At 44.0% G+C, this 12,979-nt stretch overlaps 1 protein-coding gene across 3 annotated transcripts in view; it reads right to left on the bottom strand.

Annotated features, from left to right (window-relative positions):
* ST8SIA6 (ST8 alpha-N-acetyl-neuraminide alpha-2,8-sialyltransferase 6) overlaps positions 1 to 12,979 on the bottom strand; it is a 79,284-nt gene that overhangs the window by 32,103 nt on the left and 34,202 nt on the right. The gene's annotated exons all lie outside the window — the stretch shown is intronic.

Raw genomic sequence — 12,979 nt, forward strand, 5'->3', positions numbered from 1 at the left:
GATTTTGAACGCCCAAATGAAGGGTCTCAGTGTTGCTTCCTTCATTTGGGGGGATGGGGCTTGAGCTCAGTGGTAGAGCATCTGCTTTATAGGTCTCTGGTTCAGCCCCTGGCATTTTCAAACAGGGCTGGGAAAGACTTCTGCCTCAAAGCCACTGCCAGTCAGAACAGACAACACTGAACCAGATGGACCAATGATCTGATTCAGTATAAGGCAGTTTCCTATGGTTATGCACATACATATACTGCTACTCTGGGGTGGGGCCATAGCTCAGTGGTTTAGCATCTGTTTTGCATGCAGAATGTCCCAGGTTCAATCCCTGGCATCAGGTAGGACTGGAATGGTCAGACAATACTGAGCTTCCAATGTGGGGCATTTCCTGCTAAGTGGGGTAGAAGATTCTCTCCACCGCTGATCTATGTATACTAGACTCTCATCTGAAGAAAAATCTGGCTGCCCTCTTTGACATGCCCTATAACACACAGATCTCTTCCTGAATTTGCGGCAGGGATAAACTCTTTCTTGTTGAACTAGGTTTTTAAACTTTAATGATGTTTTGAGACCTCCTTTGCCTAGCAATGTACAGCACCACATCTCCTTGAATTTTCATTTACTTATTTCTTGGAGTTTTTCAACCACTTCACTTTTGGTTCAAGGCTGTCGTTCAGTATTTTTAAAATGAACATTTATCTGCAGAGCAGCATTTAAGCAGAACATCACATTCATATGCAATGAGCCTCAGCAGCAAAGGCTACAAAGATGCATACCATCAAATTTCTCCCCTTTAATAAAGAGTCTTTCAAAGAGACTTAATACAGACTTGGAAAACACACATTATGGTGTTGGTTGCCACTACTAATTGCATTTCTGCCTTGTAAATAGCTTGAAATGTCACACAGCATTCTTCTGACCCCTTGCACAACAAATTCATGGGTTTTCAATAATATAGTTCCTATCTTCAAATAAACATAAGCGGCAAATAAAGCTTGCCAGACTAGAAATGGTAACGTAAGTGCTGTACTCTATATATCTAAAGTACAGCACTCATGTTACAGTTGATAGTCTGATAAGCTTTATTTGCTGCTTATGTTTATTTGAAGACAGGACTTATGTTATTAAAGAACCATAAATCTGGTGTTTCCCTATATTTTGGGGAAACAAGGTTTATCTAGACTATTTACCAATTGTTTAGGAGGTAATCCTTATATTGAGCTGACATGAATCCATAATAATTAACTTATTAATTTGAATCAGAAAATAGCAGCAGGACATTTACAAAATGATAACAAAACTCACAGAATGAATATCTGATATGAACAAGAGCAGTGTAGAATGAGGAAGATCCGGAATACAAAATACAAACCTCTATGTTTTCAACGTGATCATTCTCGAAGAATAGTGAATTTCTACTAATTAAGATTTATATATTATGAACACTGATTTTCAGTTAATAAATGCAGTGTATGTTTGTATATTGCATTCCTGATCTTCCTCATTCTAGACAGCACTTGCAAAGTTATAGTAAGATCCAATCAGGTGTGAAAGGTAACTATGGGATACTATCCTTAGATGTACTGGTGGGCATTATCTGGTACTGGTGGGCATACAATGACCATAAATCCCATTTTGGCAGTGAAAATATTTTATAATTTACTGATTAATCAGGGTACAGGTCATGATGCTATTGTAGCTGATAATTCATTAAGAGCCCCCAACTCTGGTATTTGTTTGTTTATTTGGCTAGAATAAAAAATATGTTTGTCCATGGATCCGTTTGGGGTTCAGACTTCCCTTTGCAAAGTTTTAGCCAGCCTCAGAACCTGCAGGTTTCATAGTATAGGCAAAGTAAGAAAAACAAAGTGTGCAGAAAATAGCAAACTGATCCTCCAGGGAACAACAGACCCACTTTATGAAGAAGGCTGAAAAAGGTTGATCATTTCATGTGAGCTGATTTTACTAAGCTACCACTTACATAAAAAGTATGGTAATATGAGGATCAGACTATAGTTCAGCCAAGCAGAGAAAAACATTAGGTGGCTGTGGGGAAAAGCGCTCACAAGTTCCATTATTTGGTGCTTAATATCATCATTCACTACAAAATAATTTTACTTAGACGACTTGAGGCCTGAGGGGGGGAAATCTATAAATTAAGGGAAAGACTATAAAGCTGATAGAATGGAAAGAAAAAAGTGACTTGGAGCCATTTTATCGTGTAGGGAAAACTCTCGTGAGGTTCTGATGCAAACTGCCGCCTAAGGACATCTGCTAGCTGGAGATCAGAAAATGAGAACAACTGTCAAACCCGCTGGATTGGCATCGTATTAGAATGCCACAGAGACAACATTCAGCTTCAAGGAACATCAAAGCCCTCATCATGGTCACAAGAATGGCCCCTGTACTTGCACAGCACTGGTAATGCATGTATAATTGTGGGTAGATCTATTCTGAAGTGTAAAGCACAGAGCTCTCAAGCCGGATGGCCTGGCCTCCTGCATCCTGGTTTGGACTTGGCAGGGGTTCTGCTAATGATGCTGATATCCCAAGCTTCGGAACACAGGAAGCTGCCTTTTACCGAGTCAGGCCATCAGGGCCGATGCGGGGGGGGGGCGGTACAAATAACTGTGACCCGGTGGGTCTGGAAGGGGGTCCAGAGCCCAACTATGTTGCATATGGTTTTGTCTTGCCTCCTGCCACCACCCCGCGCCCGCCCCTCTGCCGTCACGAGGCTGAACCGCCGATCAATAAAATAATTCTAGCCACCATGTGTGGAGCCGGGGGGTGGGGGTGAGCCAAGCACACACACACTCACACACACACACACACACACACACACACACACCCATGGCCATGAAGTGGGAGTAGCCACTGAGCCTGACCATCAGGCCCAGCGGCTCTTGAGAACTGCGAGGCGCTCCAGCACACCTGTGCAGTTTGAATTGAGCGCTGATGCTCGATTCAAACTGCGCAGGCACACTAGAGTGCCTCGCAGCTCTCATGGGCTGCTAGGCCAGACGGTCAGGCTCAGCGGCCGCTCCCAACTTGTACTCTACAAATAAGCCTCTGAACATATGAAGCTGCTTTCTATTGAGTCAGTCCACTGCTCCATTTATTTTTTTGTTTATTTACTTATTTAACATATTTCTATACTGCCCAAAACTCACACCTCTTGGTGGTTTACAATTAAAATCATTTAAACATTAAAAGCAATTAAACAACAAAACTCATTTAAGCATTAAAATCCTTAACATTACAATCAGTTAAAACCCAACACTTAAAGTATTAAAACTACAAATCTAATAAAAAGCCTGGGTGAATAAATATGTCTTCAGCACTTTTTAAAAAGTTGTCACAGACGGGAAGGCTCTTATTTCAGCAGGGAGCGCGTTCCAAAGCCCAAGGGCAGCAATGGAGAGAGCCCATCCCCGAGTAGCCGCCAGACAACTGCAGATGAACCTCTCAGGGGCGTAACTATAATAGGGCAAGGGGAGACAGTTGTCTGGGGGCCCACTGCCTTGCCCCCCCCGGAGGCAAGTCACATGACTGACTCCCCTAGCCGCGCACCCGCCCGGGCTTCCTTCAGTTGTATTCATCCTCCGAAATTGATGTGAGTGTTAAGACCTGGAACTACCAGAACAGCATGTATTTCTCTAGTACCATGAAATGACTTGCATCGTCCACAATGTACAAAACCTTTTAAAAAATAATTTAGGACAATGTTCTATTGTGGCACATAGGGGAGGGGGAGAGAGAGAGAGAGAGAGAGAGAGAGAGAGAGAGAGAGAGAGAGAGAGAGAGAGAGAGAGAAAGAAATTCAGTGAGGGGGGGCCCATTTTAAAATCTTGTCTCTGGGCCTACTCCAACTGTGGTACACCCCTGGAACCTCTCCAGACAATCATAATGGGCTCCTGGTGAAGAAGACATTCTCTTAAATACCCAGGGCCTAAGCTGTTTAGGGCTTTATAGGTAATAACCAGCACCTTGTATTTTGCCTGGAAACTTATTGGCAGCCAATGTAGATCTTTTAAGAAATATGGTCTCTCCTAGATGTCCCAGAGACCAACCTGGCCACCACATTCTGGACCAACTGCAGTTTCCAGACTACGTACAAAGGCAGTCCCACATAGAGCATATAGCAGTAGTCCAGCCTAAAGGTTACCAGCATATGTACCACCATTCTGAGGCCATTCATCTCAAGAAACAGACGCAACTGGCATATCAGCCAAAGCTGATAGAAAGCACCTCTGGCCACCACCTCAAACTAAGACACCAGAGAGATGTTCGGATCCAGAAGCAGCCACAGACTGTAAGCCTGTCCCTGATGTTCAAACCTGTACAGAGGCTCATAAAAGGGCCTCCAAACAGGTTCGTGCACATCCCTAGTACTGATTGAAGAGGGAAGGGGCACATACTAGGCCCTTCACAACCCTGAAGAACTCAGCTGGATGTGAACTTGCAGACGCGATACGGGAGGAAACAAATCGATTCTTTGCTACACGTATAGCCTGAGCATTGGTCTTCAAATGTGCTCTGTGTAATAATCTGCTGGATTCAAGTCGAGTCTTTCTCTACTTGTGCTCTAGTCATCTACCTTGCCGCTTCAGCCCCCACAGTTCTTATGTATACCAAGGGGCCAGTTTCAAAGCGGGTCAAAGAGGACGCTTAGGAACAATTGTGTCCACTGCCCTGGTGAGTTCATTGTTCCAATTCTCCGTCACAGGGTCACTGGCAGAGCCAACATTGAATCCCTCCAAGGCTTCTTGGAATCCTATTGGATCCAATAACCTTCTTAGGCGGACCATCCTAATGGGCCCCTTGCCCCTGCAGAGGTGGGACATGATCTTGAGTCAGATGGTGGTCCGTCCATGACAAAGGGGAAATCACAGGAGTCGCCACACATGGAACACTATCCTGTTCAGAGTGAAAGACCAGATCAAGCATGTGACCAGCAATATGTGTTGGTCCCGAGACCACTTGGGATAGGCCCATAGTTGTCATGGCCGCTATGAACTCCTGAGCTGCCCAGACAAATTGGTCCCAAAGGAAACACAGAATTCCCCAAGCACCATAAGCCTGGGAGAGTCCAATGCCAAGCCCGAGACCAAGTCCATTAGCTCAGTTGGGAAGAGCGACGATCGGTACACCAACAGAAGTCCCAGTCTATCCCTGGTCCCCAAACTTATGTACATACATTCAATATGGTCAGACACTTCAACTGGGATCCTGGCAAGGGAGATGTTGTTCTTATAGAGACCACAGCCACTCCACCTCCCCACCCACCTCCCCTCTCCTGCTCCTCAACAGAAAACCCTGGAGGGAGAAGCTGGGACCAGACTGGGCCACTAGCCTCCCTCAACCAAGTCTCTGTATTTAGCTCAGTATTGTCTGCACTGACTGATAGCAACTCCCAAGGGTTTCAGACTGTGGTCTTTTCCCAGCCCTATCTGCGAACCTTTTGTATCAAAGCCATGTATTACCACTCTATAGCTCCTCCCTGCAAGTTTTTTGAAGCTCCTCAGAATCTGTACCTTAGGGGAAATAAATAATCATAAGGACATGTCCACGGCCTTAATTCCTCAAGGATGAAAGGGAATATGGAGTTCCTTCATCCCTCCCAGTATCTTAATATTGAGTTGGAGATATTTTGAAGCCATCTCCACCTTATCTGTAAAATAAAGAAGGCTATGCATCCCACAACTTGTACAAACCATCATCACTTCTGCAGATTAATGAACTGTACAGGAGGACCTCATTACCCATGGATTCAGCATCCGTGGTGTTGTGTATCCATGGTTGGGTAATTGACACTCAAACTTGGTATATGCGTAAAAACTGGGGAGGGGACAATTCCACATATTTGCAGATTGGGGTGGCCAGAAATTACCTCGGAGGTCATTTCCAGCTGCCATTTTGTGGCTTATTCTAAAGGGGGGGAAACCCACAGGTTTTTTGCCAAAAAATGGCAGAACAGAGATTATGGGGGGGTATTGCTGGATTGCTAGGGATCCCCGGAGCATGGTAGACCAATTCCCCCCATGTTTCTAGGGCCATTTTCACCATTTACCCCTCTTTTTTTGCAATCTCTGGGAACCTAACCCCCACGATCCCATAGACATGATTCAGTATTCATGGTTTTGTTATCCGTGGTAATTGTGGGGACCGGAGCCCCCACAAATACTGAGATCCTCTTGTATAGTTTTCCATCCAAACCGTATGGATTTACTAGGATCTTTCTCCCAGGCATCACACAATCTACTGTGAGGTTGTACAGTTTTTCTGCCTCCAGTTCACTGCTTGTTCCTAAACCAAAGACAAAATGGAGTCTCACGAGGGGAAGAAAATAACCAAACACAAAATGGAATGCCACCAAGGGGAAAAAACTGCTCAGTCTATCTTAGGAACATTTGCAGAAAATATTGTTTCCTTGACTTAAGAAGAAATAGTATGACAAGACTGGAGAAACCCCTTCTACACAGAAATCTATCTGGCTCAATGTGCCTCTTTATTCCTTTGGCTGTGCATTATAACCTGGGCAACATAGATTAATTTGAAAGGGATATTTAGTATAGAGGATTCCAACCTCTATTTTCATATTCCTTCTAACTCTATATTTACCTGGTTTATAAAGTACTCAACATGAGTATCTATCTGGTCAGAAACACTGGTCACACTGTCCATTAAGTTACACACAGAGTCATACATGCTGAAAAAAAATTCCATTGTGTACATTGTCTGTGCTCTTCTCTGTACAGTATTTGTGTCCAATGTATTTGTGTTATTTGGTCTAGGGGAAGAGTCCAGTTCACTGATTGGTTGATTTGACTTTTGAATTCAGTCCTGTGTCTGCATTCTCACAACTATTTCAGCCTTTGAGCAGTAAAGAAGGAGCTCTGTTTTTCTCCTGGACAGAAGATTGGGGTTTTTTTTCTTTCTTTCTGCAAATAAATACAAGCCTCATTGTTTTATCATCAACTCCACTGTCTTAAATTACTCTGCAACAACACAAACATACAGCACAGTGCCCTAGGGTCAGCACTTGTCCAGATCTTTCCAACATGAATATATGATTTTGTGTGATGTGTCTGTAAGCATGCAGCAAGGTATCCACTGCAGTTATGTGAGAGTGCATGGAACTTTATCTGACTGCTATTTCTGCTATGAGTTTATCCAATATATAAGGCAAAAAAAGCAGAACTCCAGGAGGTACAAGATACAAGTTTATTGATGTTAGTAATATAAATTTCAATCCAAACATGTTTTGAGCACTGGAATAGGCTCTTCATCAGGGGACTGTATAAAGAGAAATATATTTAAAAGTTACAACAGGCATCAGTAAAAGAATTTTTTCTGTCCAACAAACATAAAATAAAGAGACAATGCTTCATACAATAAAACAAAACAAGGAAAACAGCATAATTTAACAAATAATATAAAGCTTATTCAAACTGAATTATGGTTTATCGGTAGTATACCCAAACAGAAAAAGAAACTTCATAGCTTAAGCAACTAACAAACACATGTGAAATCAAAATTGGACCACAAGGACACTTAAAAACCAAAGTAATATAGGTGGACATTTAACACACATTAACTTTATTTAAAGAAAGAACAAGTAAAGTATTGCATTTTTTCCACGTTGCCCTTTTGTTTTGATTCAGTGTGTATGGTATTAAATCTGTTCTTCAAAGTGGTTGACATCCAGACTAAATTACTCCTGAGTAGCCCTATTAACATTAAGTAGTCCCTTAGTGTTACTCCTGAGCAGTACTATTCAGTAAATTAGTCTGGATGTCAGCCAGTTTCCTTAATCCTGAAGAGTATTAGAACAAGAGTTCTTTATGCGCAAACTCTCTTTAATGCATGTCAACTGGGGAATTAGGAGTGATAAATCTTGGCTCCATCCTATCCCCATAAGCTTTTGACATATTCTGTTCCAATCCAAGTGTGCCCTATTTATGCGGAGGCCCAGAAGTGATCCTAAGCAGCAGTAGCAATAGCAATAGCAATAGCACTTACATTTTTATACCGCTTTATAGCCTGAGCTCTCTAAGCGGTTTACAATGATTTAGCATATTGCCCCCAACATTCTGGGTACTCATTTTACCGACCTCGGAAGGATGGAAGGCTGAGTCAACCTTGAGCCCCTGGTCAGGATCGAACTTGTAACCTTCTGGTTACAGGGCGGCAGTTTTACCACTGCGCCACCAGGGGCTCAGTAGGAAGGGATGTGCATGGAACTGCAGCGGGGTGGTTTGAAGGCGGCGGGGGTCTCCTTGTAAGAGTTGGGGAGGGTGCACTTACCCCTCCTGCTGCTTTCCCCCCGCCAGCATTGGTTTTTTAACAGCCCATCGGGGCGGCAGCGTACCTCCCTGCCACCCCATTGCCTCGTCTTCTGGATATGACCAGAAGTTGCTGATGCACCTGTGTGCGCCAGCACAGGGGCGTGTGCATGACGCGTGCCCATCTGTGTCAGCACACGCAGGTGGTGTCAGGTGGTGTCAGCACGCGCAGCCCAATGGGCTGTTAAAAAACCAATGCTGGCGGGGGGAAAGCAGCAGGAGGGGTAAGTGCACCCTCCCCCACTCTTACAGGGAGACCCCCGTCGCCTTCAAACCACCCCGCCACGGTTCCATGCACATCTCTAGCAGTAGGTTCCACCTCCGCACATACCACCTTCATTCCCAGCAATAGTCTCCCATGGAAATCTATAGCTGCTTTATAATCTCTTTGTGCCTCAAAGACTGGATAAAAGGAATGACCAAGCTTGAGATCCAAGTGATTTGCAACAATAGATGCCAACAGATCCACTGAAAATGTATACATTTTTAGCCTAATTTGTTTAAGGAAAGTAACCTTATGAGATCAGCCAGCAGTGAGTGAGTGAGTGAGTGAGTGTGTGTGTGTGTGTGTGTGAGAACTTTACAATGCCTGGTCCAATATGAACCAAATTGGCTACAGTTGTGGGGACACAAAGGGACACCTCAACGGCGTAGTTTGTGATGATGTCATCTACCCCAATTCAAGATGGTGGATGCATGAACATTTGAGGCACAAGTGGACTAACATTTTAACTCCCTGATTTGGACAGATTTAGTCTAGTTGTAGGGATAGTGAAAGGAAAATAGGCAGATTAGTTCTTACAAGAACTACTTGTTATCTACTTTTTGATCCAGCAGTGCTCCCAAGGTGGCTATTTGTCTGTTGGTGATGGTGTGGCAGAAATGAACAGATCCTGAAGGGTTCTGAGGCAGATGCCTTTAAGTGCGGTGTTGTTTTGAAAACTTTGTTGTCAAGCGACAAAGCTGCTCTGAACGTAGGAAAGCTTTTGAATAGGGCAGGGGTGAGAGGAGGTGGTTTTGCAATATTTTATGGAGGCTGTCTTAAAACAAAGCATAACAGCATGCTGCATTGCACAACATCCATTCAATGCCAGATACTGGCAGTTTAATGAAACATTTCAATTTGCTACCTTTAGTTTTCAAATGTGAGTGTTGTTTTGATCTCTAAATGTCTATTTGCTTTTTAAAGAGACTTCAGGGCTTCTTTATTTTTGGATGGAATGCATCCAAGATGGTGGATGGCATTTTGTTTTACAGCCAAGTCTGAAATGTTGTCATTCTGTTCTTCATTGAGTTTGGGGGTTGGTTGGTTTATTTGTTTGTTTTTGGCTACTGGGACATTTATTTCCTTTATTTATTTCTTATTTTTGCATTCATTTCCTGTAATTTGGCCTTGCACAAGGCCCCTAGGCCTTTTCCTTTTTACAAGATGACATTCATTTAGTTCTTTCAGTGCTCAAGAGATTACAAAAATATTAAATATTCAACTCAATACTAATTGGGCAGACCAAATAATGTGTTTTGCTTCATCTGGGTAAATTGCACAGCCAGGACACAGGCCAGATACCACATTTATAGACTTCTGTCTTGCCTCTGGATTTTTCATTGTCTACTTCCTAATCACATCAAAGAAGCGCCAGTCTAGTTAAAATTATAGGAGCAATAAAATACAACTTTGCTAGACTAGTGTCCTGTCTCCAGTTGTAGCCCACATCAAATGCTACAGAAAGGAAGAGATGACTCCAAAGGGAAGGGGCAAGGGGAGGGGGCATACCCCCAAAATATGTTCCCCTTTCACTCCAGACTGGAATTTTATGCAAAGGGTCAGACAATGCCCTCATAGTATACTATGGTCCTATAGCCTGAATTAATTGTTTTTAAAGGCCCCCATTATTTAAAGAAGTCTCATTTACTCACTCCTCTCTACCCCAGAACAAACTGGAGAAGTCAGTGCAGTCAGGTAGGTAGGCGACTCCTCCAGCCTCCCAGGAGCCAGGCCAACCCGTTAGCTGCTTTCCCTTCCAGGAACTGCTCTGGGAGAGGTCATGTGTGCAGGGTCATCTCCAATGCAGATTTCAGCTGGCTACTGACCTCTCTCATCACCCCAGTCTTTTCTGCCACATGTTCTTGGACAAGAAGAGAAAACTAGCCTGGCTGGAAGTCAGACTGGAAGGTCTGACCCAATCCAAAAAGACAGTATTTTTGGAGAGGAATTTGACCCATTTTCTGATTAAGTTTGAAAACTGCCCAGAGCCTCTGAATGGATAAGGCAGTACAGGGATGTAATAGATAAATAAATAAAATGTCAAGCAAGCAATGATTGACAATTTCAGAGTCTTCTACAAAGCAAAGTGCAAAGAAGAGACCTGGCTTATCATGGACACTGAAAAAAGTGGTTAAGTCTCTTGATCTGAGGAAAGTTGTAGACAGATTTGCTTCTTGTGACAACAGGCACATTCAGCTTCATTAATATGGTAAATAAACTGAACGTTAATTACCTTACATACTGTAAGCATTTAATGGATAGCAAGATCCTCACTCCTTGATAACATTCTTTGTCCCCCTAACTAGTTGCTCCTGGTCTCAGGACAGTATGGTCACTGCAATTGACTGAATAATCAAAAAATGTGAAATGATGGAGATTCCATGGGGCTTACATGAAGAACATACAGTCACAAAGCAATCTGAATGAACTAACGTTAGCCACATTAAATGAAAAGCCCATAGTTCATAGCATTTGTCCTTCAAGTATAACATCCCAGATTCAATCCTTGGAATCTCTAAAGAATCTTAGGCAGCAGGGCTGGCAAAGGCCTCTGGCTGTGTCCCTGGACACATGATCCCACAAAGAGCAGGCAGTAGTAGGCTAGAAATGGGCTAGATGATGGGTGGCCTGTTTCCATAGAAGTCATGTCCTTGTATCTGTGTTATACTTCGAGCACGAGGGAAAACGTTCTGTATATCTTGGCTAAGAGCCATCAACAGCCATCTCATTTCTGAATGTGCCTAAGTGACTGTGTAGTGGCCATGCACAGTGGCAGCACTAGGTCGGTGCTGGGTGCTCTTTTATGCACACTCCTTTCCAGCGAGGCATTCATGTCTTCCCTTTTCCTGCTTCTTGCCACAATGAAGTTTGCTGCCACAACAGCAGTGGGAGGTGGAGGCGTGTTCTAAGCAGACTGACTCAGAAACAGTTTCTTTTGTGTAGTGTAGCATTTCCCATCTTATACAGACAGCTCTTTTTAAAGCTTGGGAAACTCAAACAAACTCAAATTAGTTAGCCTTCTGGGAGCATCAAGGGAGGATTAGAATAATAGCTGCAAGGCGTTATGGTAGAAAACAAAGCTATAGATGGGATGGATATTTGAATAGACAATTTGAATAGAGTACCAGAGTACAATGTTGACTAGAGTACAATGTTGGAGATGCCCTGAACTTAAGGAGGAATGGATATCCCCATCTTGACCTACCCAGGAACCTTTTATGGACCATTTAGTATCTTTAGAAAGCAGTGTTATTACAGGGGTGGCCAACCTGAGGCTCTCCAGCTGATGTCGGACCAAAACTGCTGTCATCACCAGCTGAATTACAGCTGGGGATGATGGGAGTTGTATTACAACAGCTGGGGAGCCTCAGGTCAGCTACCCCTGTAAAAGACCATTGGACAAATTCAGCATGGTAGTTCTCACGTTCTTAAGAGCGCAACCCTTGATTACAGCTGGAGGGCTTTGACCTGTTGGCCTGACCTAGGGCAAGCAGTGGCTACTGCTATGCCAACAGAGACTTGTGCAACAGGATCTAAAGTGAGGGTTCAGATTAGGCTACTGGCTAGCGGGGGCTGCTGCAGGAACCACTGAAGTGATTTGCTGGTTGGAAACTCTGGCCATATTCCTGCTCTTACCTGCAACCATCACAACATGATAGAGGAAGCAGAGGGAATTCAGCCAGGGACTTGTGGGCGCACAGGTACAAAGTGTCGCAGTCTGCTAGAAGCCCAGCAGAGGAGAGGAAGAGCACATTTGCTTCCCCTTCAGTGCTGCTTGGGGTGGGAGACTGAGTATGTGTTGTTGGCTCCTTCTGCTACTACCTGCCTGCTTCTGCTTCCCCTGTAAGACTGTAGCCTGCTGCCTCTGGGTAACATCTGTGGGAAGTGTGTGCAGGACTGCAGCCAAGGGTGGGTGACTCAGCAGTTCCTGGGGTCAGCTGCCCAGCTCTGGGCCTTTATAGGAACACTGCCTGTTGCCCCTGTGTAGGAGCCACTTTGGGGGATAACGAGGGCGTGGGCCAAGCTGTTTGGCTCAGGATCCCTTGTGGTGGGTGGCTATATTAATTAAACTTTTGTTTGCAATCCTGGGTGAGTTGATTTTTAATGTGTCTGGGTCTGTCTGGAGATGGGGAGACAGGGGATATATCCACTGATTATGGATTATCCTTTTGATCCTTGCCCGACATGGCTTATACTATCTGGCAGGGAGGCTGTTGTAGAGGGCCTGGTAGAGATTATAAATGCTTCTCTGAGGGAGGGCAGGATGCCTCCTTGTCTTAAGGAGGCAATCATTAGACAATTTCTGATAAAGGCCTGCCTTGGATCCCTCAGAGTTAAGCAACTACAGACCTGTCTCCAACCTTCCATGGGTGGGAAA

Source organism: Hemicordylus capensis, chromosome 6 (assembly GCF_027244095.1).
Source record: "Hemicordylus capensis ecotype Gifberg chromosome 6, rHemCap1.1.pri, whole genome shotgun sequence".
Taxonomy (NCBI): Eukaryota; Metazoa; Chordata; class Lepidosauria; order Squamata; family Cordylidae; genus Hemicordylus; species Hemicordylus capensis.